Genomic DNA, 13,552 nt, shown 5'->3' with positions numbered 1-13,552 from the left:
ATGCAGTGTGCACCGTTACTTAAAATTCTTTTCAGTTTCAGGTCCTCATTTAGAACTGGTAAATATTTCTTTATTATTTCAGCGATTTTATTATATTGCAGGCTATAGTTAGTGGTAAAAACTAAATTTCTATTATTAATGTTCTTACTTTTATTTTTATTTTTATTTTCATTTTTATCAGCAAACAGGAGTCTATTACGATCAGTTTCCCCCATTATAGATTTCGCTCTATTTAAGGACCAAGCTGGATAACCTCTATATGACAATCGTTCACATGTCATTTTTTCATGTTTTTTATAATCCTCAATGTCCGTACAATTACGTTTAATGCGAGTAAGTTCACCTACTGGGATGTTTTTTATGGTATGTGGCATATGGCAGGAGGAGGCTTTTAGAATGGAGTTTGTCGCAGTGGATTTCCTAAATGGTGTAATATTAACTTTATCATTTTTTATTTTCAAGGAAATATCCAAAAAATTAATATCCCTAGAATTTGAATATGATGTAAATTTGAGATTAAAATCGTTATTATTAATATAACATATGAAATCTGCAATCTCAGCCTCTGAGCCTACCCAGACGATCAAAAGGTCGTCCAGGTATCTCCCATACCATAATAGATTTTTACAAAAAGGATTATCCTCATTATAAAGCATATCTTCCTCCCACCTGGCCATTACCAAATTTGCTAAAGACGGGGAGAAGCGAGCCCCCATACTCACTCCGCGTCTTTGCAAAAAGAATCTTCCATTAAAGTAAAAATAGTTATATTTCAGCAGAAATTCTACCGCTGAAATTAAAAAAGTTTTTAGATTGTTATCATATTGGCTATATTTATTAAGGTGGTCCGTGAGGCAACGTAATGCTATATGGTGGGGGATGGAGGGGTAAAGTGAAACCACATCACAGCTAAGCCATTGGTACGTAGACTTCCATGGGAAATTATCAAGTGCTTTTACCACTTCCTTGGTGTCTTTTAGGAAACCCGGAATATCATAAACTAAAGGTTGTAGATGGTGATCCACCCACCCCCCAAGATTCTCCCCCAATGACCCGATTCCCGAGACAATCGGTCTCATTGGGGGAGGAAAAACATTCTTATGTATCTTAGGGAGTGAGTGGTAAATAGGCAGAACAGGGGTGGACACATATAAATAATCTCTCATTTTATCATCCATTACTCCCATAACGAAACCTTCTTCCAAAAGCTTACTCAAAAGGGAGTTGAAATTATCAGTTGGATTATGATTAATCTCCAAATAGGTATCAACATTTTCTAGATCTTGGAGATTAATTTTCTCATACAGTCCAGCATTTAAAAGAACAATTGCTCCCCCCTTATCTGCCTTTCTAATAATTAGATCTTTATTATCCTGTAGCTGTTTTAAGGCAAGACGTTCTGCTTTTTTTAAATTATCATTAGTTTTTTTCACATTATTTTTCAAATCTATAAGATCACCAACAACCAATTCTTGATATACATTCAATATTTTAGGGCGTGATTTGATGGGATAAAAACAAGGATTACTGGTAGGAAATGAAGCAACCATTTTGTTAGTATCCTCTATAGTATTGGATTCACTTTTTAATTGTCTGAGGCACTGTAGTGATTTCTGCTCATAGAACAATGGATAGTTCGCACTATTATTATACTTAAAAGAATCACACAGTGTCTCAGAATCATCAAAAACAATCCCATCATTTTCAAAATGACACTTTAACGTAATATTGCGTGAAAATTTGTTTACATCGAGAATTGTTTGGAAAATATCAAAGTCCACAGTTGGGCAAAAACCAAGTCCTCTAGAAAGAAGGGAAATTTGTGCTTCAGATAATATATAGCTGGATAAGTTCCATATAGGGAGATTCAAGTCCTCAGAATCAGGATTATGTACCGCTAACGCTGCTTTCTTATGCTTCCTCCCACCGCGCCTTCCGCGTTTTTTGGGGGGGGTCCATTTTTATTCCTGTTTTTATTTTTATTATAAGTTTTCGATCTTGTAGAGAAGTTATTATACTCCTGGGCTGGGATGGAATTATCTGAGGTTCCCTCTGATGCAGCAAAGGAAGAGTTATACACTGAAGAGCTGGAATCATCAAAACTCACTCTATTGCCATTATTATATTGATTTTTCTTGAGGATTGGGCGAGGTCTTTTTCCCCAATTATATACCTCATCACGTGCATACTCATTGGTATCTCTGGTAAATTTTCTTTTTTTGAGATCCATGATATTAGTTTCTAATTTAGCCAGCTTCACTTGAATCTTTATCATGTGCACTTTTATACTCTTCCTGCAATGTGTAGCTTGTAAGAGAGTCCCGAATTTTCTTTATATTATCTTTCAATATTATCAATTCAGTCTCTTCTTGCTTAACAATGAGGTTCATTAGTTTTATGGAACAGTCACTCAATATTCCATTCCAGTTTTTAATAAATTCGCTATTATAAGGGCATGTAGGCAGTTTTTTGATCCGAAGTCCCCTCGGTATCATATCCTTTTCTATATAGGTCTTCAGTGAGGTTGCATCCCACCAGATTTTCATTTCTTTAGTAAGATTAATTTCTAAGTCCCAAAGGAGTTTATGCATAGAGTCCATTTCCGCAGGGATCAAATTACTGGTGCTATTAAAGATCTGTGCAATTTTTAAAAGTCTATCATTATACTCTTCACCCTCCAAAACGTGATTCCTTTGATTGTCAGTCATAATGTGGGCTTAATATTATCAAAAAATCAATGATGATAATAGCTGGGAGCACGAAAAACTTCCAAAGATAAACAAAATATATATTATTATCAGCTCACCAAGCCTGCTGCAGACCTATAGCCGTCCTGTGGGAGATGATCAGCGCACGGATGGTCAGAAGTCACCAGGTAGAAATAGAATGTAAATCCAGCGCAATCACAAGAATTTTTTAAAAATTTTTTTTTTTTTTTTTCTTCTTTATTATTGATTTTCCATAAAATCCAAGCAGGTACATGCAGCATAAGAAAATATAGATGTGCCCAGGTCAGAGCGACGCGTTTCAACAAACTGTCTTAATCATGGTCTGAACCAAGACTGACCAAATCCTTCTTTAAGAAGGCAATCCACCCAAAGTAATTGTTCACCTGTGAGATTAACTATAGGGGGGTTGATTCAAAGAGATATACATACATAATTAAAAACACATATACAAATATATAGAATACCATATTTAAACATTGTGAATAATATTAGGAATCATGGTGATTATATCCAGATGGAGGGAATGAAACCTTATCAATTATATAAATATAGACATCATAATTCATATTTTATCTTCCAATTTTATAGATGTCAAATATCATCATAAAAGATTCCATAATGAAGAGTAAACCAGAAATTAGTTTAATAAAATAGTTCAATAATGCAAGATTAAATCCTGTCTACTGTTAAGCCATGGGGATATCTACTTTCCAGGGTGAAAATCCAGAAGGTTTCTCGGTTGAGAAGTTTCCTTCTGTGATCTCCACCCCGCAGCGGTTTTGTTACCTTTTCTATCCCCATGACTTCCATGCTATTTAAATTGCCTCCATGTATATCGCTGAAATGCTTTGAAACCGCAGATGCGGCTAATGCATTAGGATTCCCAGCATCTAAAATATGTCTCCTGATCCTCACCTTTAGAGGGCCACTTGTACATCCTATATATTGAGTAACACACAAAGTACAAACTATTGAATAACACTACATACTCTGTGTTACAATTAATATAGTTTTTAATCGAATATTCTTTTTTATTGTGGCTTGAGGTGAAATTTTTATCATTTTTAACATATCTGCAAGTTTTGCATCGGTTCGCACCGCATTTATAAAAGCCATCCGCATTCAACCAAGTTTTCTTTAACCTGTTAGTACCCTCTCCAGGTACAGACTTGGTGAAAGCAGATTAGCCAATGTAGGCGCTTTTTTTGCAATGCAGTGTGCACCGTTACTTAAAATTCTTTTCAGTTTCAGGTCTCATTTAGAACTGGTAAATATTTTCTTTATTGTTTCAGCGATTTTATTATATTGCAGGCTATAGTTAGTGGTAAAAACTAAATTTCTATATTAATGTTCTTTACTTTTATTTTTATTTTTATTTTCATTTTTATTCAGCAAACAGGAGTCCTATTACGATCAGTTTCCCCCCATTATAGATTTCGCTCTATTTAAGGACCAAGCTGGATAACCTCTATATGACAATCGTTCACATGTCATTTTTTCAAAAGGGTATATATGTTAAAAATAACAAAATCATAAATTATGTTTCTGCTCTCTTATAAAGGAATCTGTCACCCCTTTGACCTTTTTAAACTGTTAATATGGGCATGCAGGTTATAGAAATCTAAAAAAAATCCATATCTCATCTCATATTAGATGCCTTGTTGTTAAAATATCATCCTTTTATCCCTTTATGTAAATTAACTCTTCCAGGCTATGGGGCGATGCTGCCTAGAAGATGACTCCGACTCCAGAAATTATTTTAAATAAAAAGGGCGTTACCAGTGTGATGTGTGATGGCCGCTATCTGCAGAGCTGTATGTGATTATAAGGTCGGAGTTCCACTTGCGTTTGACACTTGTGAGTCTCGCATTGGTATCACCCTGCACAGCCACACACTCTCCTAACAGGAGTGGCTCAGCTGCATGTATTTCCATGCAGCTGAGACGCTCATGTCCGGAGAGCGTCAAGCCATGCCAGGTGATGCCGATGTGAGACTCGCACGAGTCATATGCAATTGGAACTGTACCCTAACTGACACTTCTGCAGGTGCCTCTTCGCTTCAGCCTCCAGTTTACAGGGAAACAGTGTTGCAACATTGTTGCAATGAAGCAGAGCTCAGGGAGCAGCAAAAAATGTGTTGGAAAGAAGACAAATTTAATTTCTCCTGTTCTGTGTCAGTTACTGGTCTCACACTGGTAACACCCATTTTATTTATAATAGTCTCTGGAGGCGGCGTTATCTTCCAGGCAGCATCCACCCCATAGCCTGGAAGAACTCATTTACATAAAGTGATAAAAGATTATTTTCCACAACAAGGTATCTGATATGAGGTAAACGGTAGGATATTTTTCAGCATTCTATAACCTGTATGCCCATATTAACAGTTTAAAAAGGTCAAAATGATGACAGATTCCCTTTAAAGCTAGTTCTATCCAGTTTTCTGTACCTTCATTAACAAAGACATTTGAAACAAATGCATCTTTGTCACCGCGACTTTACCCTGTGTCATTACTTTTAGGAATAACACTTATCAAGCTAATATAAGAATACAAAATTATCAAAGGTATATAAATTGCTTAAATGGTAATCAAAACTAGATATAAAATAATTGACCATAAAAGCCATCTTGAAAAGAATCGGGAAGAATTTATCGGTTTAAAACCTGTCTGCGGCATCAGCTGTCAGTGGCCGTAAGATCAGAGAAGCCCCCAACCTCCCGAATTCCCGACCTTTTATAAACTGTTCTGATGTTTATTAATGGGATAGTCGCCAGCTGAATGTTGAGTGGATTTTGGTCAATGTATTTATATATGGTTAATAATGTTAATTTTATATTTAATATAATTAATTCTGGGTAACTCTTAATAAACACCACGGCCTATGTTCTTAAAATAGTAAGTTATACAGTTTACCAATATATTTCAACTAGAAGGTGGCCCGATTCTAACGTATCGGGTAGTCTAGAATGTGTATGTAGGTTAGCAGATTGAATAATAAGGTAATGAATGGACTGGATGGGTGAGGTTTAATTTAGTATTCTTATAATTGTTTATTGGTTTAAAAATGACAAACAACAGAAGGAACAGTTTAATAGATGAGTCTAATGTTTAATGATGTCCATAGCTTGTAATGAAAGAAGGCCATGTACAGTGTAAAGTTAAGTAAAAATATACTGATGCTGTGATGTGGCCCACCATCCTGACATGTGCCCCGATCCTGCGGGGTAATGTGTGCGGGGGGCGGAGTGCGGGGGGGGGGTGTGGACCCGAGCGGGGCCATGGCACTGAGGACGTCAGTGTCGGGGACTGCATGGCTGGGGACAGGTGACTATCCAGATGTGTTTGTGTTCAGTGTGTACATGCGGGGGGGTGGAGCCGAATGGGGTAATGTGTGCGGCGGGCGGAGTGCGAGGGGGATGGAGTCGAGCTGGGCCATGGCGCTGAGGACGATAGTGCTGGGGACTGCATGGCTGGGGACAGGTGACTATTCGTGTGTGTGTGTTCATGTGTATACATGCGGAGGGTGGAGTTCGGGGGAGTTGAGCCGAGTGGGCTAATGTGTGCGGGGGCGGAGGCGAGCGGTGGGTATATGTCGGCTGGGTTGCCGATGACTATTCGTGTGTATGTTCAGTGTATACATGCGGAGGGCGGAGTGTGGGGGGGTGGAGCCGAGTGGGGTAATGTGTGCGGGGGACGGAGGCAAGCGGTGGGTATGTGTCGGCTGGGTTGCCGGTGTGGGCTCCTGGGGGTGCAGCACTCACCGGGGAGTCGGGGCTCCGTGTGGGTGCGGGGAAAAGTGTCGGGCGTCGTCCTGTCGGCCCGTAGTCGGGCTGTTCTGTTGGTCGCAGGCTCTTTAGCGCGCACGGTGTGGCGACGGTTGTCACTGTAATGACGTTATTTTGGAGCAAGACAGACAGACAGAATAAGGCAATTAAATATATATATATAGATTATCCAAGTACCCAATAAAATATGTGCTTTGGTTCCACAACCTGGCATCTTCATTTTCCCTTAATTTTAATATCCTAACAATAATTGGGCGGTCACTATTTTCTTTGATGAGGTTCGAGTAAGAGAAGATGTGGCCACGATGTCAAGGCCAGTCAGGGAATGCAGAGGAAACCTCAAGAGGTCCAGAGCCTATGGCTCACCCCGGCGGGCTTAGAGAGTCATGCGACTAGACAGCAAGAAGGGTACAGAAGCGGACAAAGATGGAAGGTGTGAGGAAAGGGGGAAACGGATACACAGACCCTGGAGCCTGAGGATGAGTTCCAAAATAGCGCTGGACAGGTTGAGAAAAAGTACCCCAGAAACAGAAAAATCAGAACCATGAGGAGTGAGGCTGTGTCTGTCATAAAGGTGTGAAGAATAAACTTAATAAGTTGGTTGCCAAGTGAACTCTGTTGTTGTGTGTGTTACTATTTCATCTACAATGAGGACCAACAGCGAGGTGATGGACAATCAGCCTGAAGAAACCGGTAAGTGTCATGCTTCCCACCCGAGGTCGCATCCGTACATGGAGTTCCCTTGGTGAAGGAGCGCAGCACCTGCACTTTCCTTCATGTCCATGCAAATCTCACAGAGACATGTCCATTTTTCTCAATTATCGGATGAAAACGGCCAATTACAAGTCTATGGGTCTTGCAAAGGATAGGAGAAGCTTTATAATTAATTTATTTATTGATCCATATGTGAAAAACACTGATAGTTAAAACAGACAGATACATTGATATCACGCGAATGCAACACACCAATGACACAGGTACCATTTTTTCACGTATGCGTTTAACCCCTTAATCCCCCGGGTGATTTTCCATACTGTATATTTTCATCCCCTCCTTCCAAGAGCTATAATGACTTATTTTTTTCCATCTATATAGTCATGTCAGGGCTTATTTTTTTCAGGACGAGTTGTACTTTTGAATGACAACATTCATGCTGCCACATATTGTACTGGAAAATTGGAAAAAAATTCCAAGTGCAGTGAAATTTCAAAAAAAAAAAAAAAGTACATTCCCACATTGGGTTTTTTCATTTACCATGTTCACTATATGGTAAAACTGACCTGGCAATATGATTACCCAGGTCAGTGCAAGTACGCAGATACCTAACATGTATAGTTTTTTGGGGGGTTTTTTAAGTGGAGAAAAAAAAATCAAATTTGTAATAAAAAATAACAATTTCTTTTTTACTTTTGTCACCATTTTCCATGACCCGTAACATTTTAATTTTACGGGATCTGGGGCTGTATGATGGCTTGTTTTCTGCACCCTGAGTTGACATTTTTACAATTTTTGGTTAGATGCAAAGTTTTTATCCCTTCTTATATTTTATTGCAATGTTTTACCTACAAATTACCTATAGTCCTTCATATTCTCAATAAAATGATATCCAACTGGACAGATAAATGTGGTACCCCTGAGTGTCAGGTGGCACAGGGTACTACAACTAACCCCGGGTTTCTGGAAGACCAATGCCGGTAAAACAACACACACACAAATTCACGGCCTTTTCCCCAGACTAGTTAACAGGCTAGAGACGGGACTGATGGATGGCCACCTATTGGTCAGGATTCATCCAATCCACTAGTCAGAAACCTGCAAGGAGAAGGGGCTAGTCAGTGGAGTGATGGGAGACGGACATCTTGTCAGAGAGAAGTCAGTTTGATGTTCAGTCAGTAAGATGTTAAGTCAGAAGTCAGTACACAGACGGAGAGTGTAAAGTGACTGATTGAGTAAAAGGAGTACGGTTGCCAGGGAGAGTATGGTGTGAGTACTCACTGGACCGAGCACCGTCGGGGTACAGAGCCCTAGTTCAGGAAGACGCTTCAGGCTCACCTGATAAGAATCTGTCCAGTGAGGGGACCATCAAGGACCTTACCGACATTATTGTCCGGGGCACAGCAGCAAAGAGGGAACCTGGGAACGGGGACAGAGGTCCGACCCAAGAGAGGTTCAAGCTGCCTGCCATACGGGCCAGGACTGTGACAACCGGAGGGGACCCCAAAACGCTCCAGGACACGGGGACCCACCATCTACAGATGGGTGCATTGAAGTAAAGGTCACCAGGTAACTACACCGGCACTAGGACCAAGGGAATACCAGATTGGTAGAGACCTGCACCAGCCCGGTTGCAGCTACTCCAAAACAGTGAGTAAAGCACAAGTTAAGCCGCAGCCCCTGTGTTGTCTGAATTCTTCCTACACCTCTGCATCAATATACTACAACCACCATCATCCTCCCCTGAGGCCTAGCTCTACTTGCAGAGGGCCATAACATCTACAGTAAGCTGCCTAATAACACCAGCCCCAGTAGTGAGAGACTTTGCAGCTGAGCCTTTCCCTACATAGCCGCATATCGCAAGTGGTGTCACGAAAAACACTTTATTTTTACTTTTTCCTTGTACAATCCCCTTTATAAGCGACCCTCAGGGTCGCGGAGCCGGGCAACGGCCACCCATGATACGTCCCAGTGAATACAAGGCCCAGGACCGAGTACCCCAAAGCCCTAGGGTGCGTCCTAAGTACTGATGATCAATATTTATTATCAAAACAAAATTAAAAACACACAGTGCAGAATGTGTAAAGTTAAAAACATTAGGAGAGGACATTTAAGAAAAACACACATAGGGCGATGCGATCAGGGACACTTAAATAGACATAATTCATCACAGTTTTCAGATTATAATTCATACAAGACATTTGCTGTTATAATAGGTAACGTTTCTTAGAACAATACAATGAATGTTATGTCATATAAAGTGATTTCACATAGTGCATACATTCACAGATGCATTATTGCATAACAATGACTGTGAATGGTATTGCATATATACATACCGTATTTTTTGGGGTAAAAGATTACTTTTTAATCCCTGAAAATCTTATCAAAAGTCAGGGGTCGTCTTATAAGCCTGGTGTCATCTTATAGGGCGTATAATCAGGTAATTTATAAGCCCTCCGCGTCTCCAAGACTCTGCCTCTCAGATCTCTGAGAGGCTGACTTCCTATAAATGTCGCTTGGAGCCGATGTTCAAAAAAGGATCATGGTGACAGGCACAGGGGTCATCAGCTGCCCCTTCTCTGTCATGATAACCCATCGGAACCCCACAATCTTGTGACAGGGCACCAATGGGTGGGATTAGTGATGCACTCCCTGCCAGTGCATGTTAAATGCAGCTGTTAGAGGCACTTGAGAGGCTGGTAGAGGCTGTCAAGTGCCGAGAAAAATGCAGGCTCAGTGTGAACCCACATCAAAGACAATCACAGAGAGGTCTCCATTGTGCAGTGCACTTTGATTTCCTCTGCTGAGGGCAGCTCAAAGTACTGTAATGCGCAGGTGCAAGAAAAGGTCAAAGACCGTCCACGTGTGCGCACTACAGTACTTTGATCTGCCCTCAGCCAGGTAGATCAAAGTGCGCATGTGCAGGAGCATACTGGAGGCCTTTCCGTGAATGACACAGGATGCGTCATGCACACGGGGCTGGGATAGGAGGACAGCGATCGGAAAACGGAGGAGCCAGACCAAGATCAGTGACACCAATTGGACCTAACTGCCCCCTAGGTGAGTATTATAAAGGTGTTTTTTTACGTGCTACAGAGCGGCCTGGGCTCTTTTATACAGTATTCTAGAATGCTGTATATAAGGACTCACTGGTGGTGGCCACAGCTCATACGGGAAAAACCTGGTGACAGGTTCCCTTTAAGGTGCTAGTCTTGATTTATAAAGCAAAAATGTGATAACAGGTTCCCTTTAAAGTAGCTAAGCCAGCCCCGTTCTTTATCCCATTTGTTGCATAGAAAGTGAAGAGGGTCGGCATTGTTATTGAAATCAGCCAGTCAGTGCAACCACTACACATAAGTACTCATTACTAATGGTGTAGGAACGCACTCCATTGTGTGGCACCAGTCAGAATTGGAGCAGATAGGTTTACAGTAGATTGAGCACTTTTATAAATTGAGGTGTATCTTAGTAAGGTCGAGTTCAGACAAATAAAGACATTTTTTTCCCAGTGATGTCTACAACTCAGCCTTAAGTTGGAGTCACAGGGCCGTATAACATGGGTGACGATTGCATCGCAATACCCAAACCAGCCAACAGTTCTCCTGACCAGAGCGTGTCAGCTCCATGTATTTCTATGTACCTCTCATGCTCAAGTCAGGAGAGCTGCCGTCAGTCCGAGCATTGCGCTGAGATCCTTGTGTGCCGCCCCCATGCCAGCAGCCGGGCTGCTGCTGTTCGGATCCGGATCCCCGGTGGCTCAGGGGTCTCCGGACCCAGGAGTCGCGCGGCCACTCGATGAAGGGGGGCTATATACAGTGGGGTTAGAAGTTCGTGACGCCACCCACGGTGCATGGTAAGATAGGGTACCACCGCTGCAGCTAGGGGCACCCGGTGGTGATGGTAAGGCAGCAGGATGTTTAACCCTTCTGTGGGTAGGGGGTTTTTGCCCCGGGAGCCCGGTGATGGTAGTGAAGGGGTGCCGTTGGGGAGGAAAGGGTTTCTGCGTACTCACTCAGTCCAAGAATACTGACACCGACAGCTTGTAAACCAGAATTCTGAGCACTGCTGCAGCAAGGAGGGAGCACGCTTGGATCCGTGCCCTTGGTGTTGCTTGTTAGCCTGTGACCTTTTCCGTGGCACTTTCTTCACTATTTGGGCCCTGTAGTGTGGAACTAGTCGGGTCCCGCTCACACGTATGGCTAACGGAGTGAGCTTGCTCTCAGGGTTCACGCTCAGGATTTTCTGGACTGTTTGGGAAAGTCCTATCCCATCAGTGCCCCAGTACCCCGATTTTGGAGCGGGTGAGGGATGAATCCTGAAGACGTCACCCCCGTCGGGTAAATTACCGGGCTGCGTGAAGCTACTTCCCGGCCTAGGGTCCACGTACCCCGTCGTGCCCTGGCCCCTGCCCGGAGATGGCTCAACGCCACCGGCTGCCCTTGTCGGCAGATCCGTGCCCTTTGATACGATCCCCTGCGATCGGGGTTCTAGCTCCGACCAGGCCCAGGCCAACGTCTGCCACCTAGTATTCTACAAGGAGCCCAACTCCTCACCCTTCACTCTCCACTTCACAACTCTACTCCTTTCTGACACTTCTCACCTCCTCTTACCAACCCCCAAAGTGGCCCTATTCCCTTCAGTCCCCCCAATGGTGTGTCTGGTGGGTGTGGTGCAAAGTGTTCCTAGGGTTTTGACTGGCTTGGCTCTTAGAGACACCAAAGGACAGGGATCCATAAAAAAGGAGGATGCGGATACTGTGCAGAAGGTCAGATTGCACAATACCCTGTGACAACCTGATAGGCCAGGCCGTCACACTTGTCTATGCTATATGCCTGTCTGTCTCCACCCTGCGTGGGGTGACATACGTCATTGACGTGCACTGCAGTCCATATGATTATGTGAGGCCTAGTCAGTTCTGGGGCTCCATGCTCTGTGATATGGAGAAACCTTAGATCAGGGGTTAACTTAAGCTGGTATGTGCCCACGATGCAGACATGCTGCATCCAGGACACAGCATGTCCTCTCCTGCGGGGCCATGAGTGCTCTCTGCAGGAGACTGCAGCTGCCTGTACTCACAATCGGGGTTCAGGGCGCTGTGTTCTTTTTCTCTGTTCTCTCTGCGGAGAACACTTTCGTCTCCGTAGCATAAAGTGACATGCTGCGGCTCAGGAAGCTGCACTGCAGGTCAGCTTACACTGCGGGAATAAAAAACACAGTGGGTATGGGAGTTCTAAAAATCCCATCCACTGTGTTTGTACTGTACAACGCAGCGATTTGAACACAGCACAAACACGTTGCATCCAAAATGTGGTGAACCTTGATCGTGGGCAAATACCCTAAGAACAATACAGTTGTGCTCAAACATTTACATATCCCGGCAGATTTTTTGCTTTCTTGGCCTTTCTTCAGAGAATATGAATGATAACACAAAATCTTTTTTTCCACTCATGGTTACTGGTTGGGTGAAGCCATTCATTGTCAAACTACTGTGTTTTCTCTTTTTAAATCATAATAACAACCAAAAACATCCAAATGACCCTGATCAAAAGTTCACATACCCCAGTTCTTAATACCGTCTATTGCCCCCTCTAACATCAATGACAGCTTGAAGTCTTTTGGTAGTTGTGGATGAGCCTCTTTATCTTCTCAGATGGTAAAGCTGGCCATTCTTCTTAATTCCTGGGTTTTCTTGCATGAACTGCACAATTGGGTTCTCCCCAGAGTGGCTCAATGATATTGAGGTCAGGAGACTGAGATGGCCACTCCAGAACCTTCACTTTGTACTTCTGTAGCCAATGACAGGTCGACTTGGCCTTGTGTTTTGGATCGTTGTCAAGTTGGAATGTCTAAGTACGTCCCATGCACAGCTTCCAGGCTGATGAGTGCAAATTTGCCTCCAGTATTTGCTGATAACGAGCTGCATTCATCTTTCCTTCAACTTTGACCAATTTTCCTGTGTATTTGTAGCTCATACATCCCCACATCATCAGCATTCCACCTCCGTGCTTTACAGTAGGAATGGTGTTCCTTTCCTCATAGGCCTTGTTGACACCTCTCCAAATGTAACATTTACTGTTGTGGCCAAAAAGTTTGATTTTGGTCTCATCACTGCAAATTACCTTGTTTCAGACGTTTGGAGGCTTGTCTCTCTGCTGTTTGGCATATTGTAGGTGAGATACTGTGTGGCATTTGTGCAGTAATGGCTTTCTTCTGGCAACTCAACCATGCAGACAATTTTTCTTCAAGTGCTTCCTTATTGTGCATCTTGAAACAGCCACACCGCTAGTTTTCAGTGAGTCCATTTTAGCTGATGTTATATCTG

The sequence above is a fragment of the Anomaloglossus baeobatrachus genome, chromosome 4, assembly GCF_048569485.1.
Source record: "Anomaloglossus baeobatrachus isolate aAnoBae1 chromosome 4, aAnoBae1.hap1, whole genome shotgun sequence".
NCBI classification, from domain to species: Eukaryota; Metazoa; Chordata; class Amphibia; order Anura; family Aromobatidae; genus Anomaloglossus; species Anomaloglossus baeobatrachus.
This window is presented reverse-complemented; position numbering follows the sequence as displayed.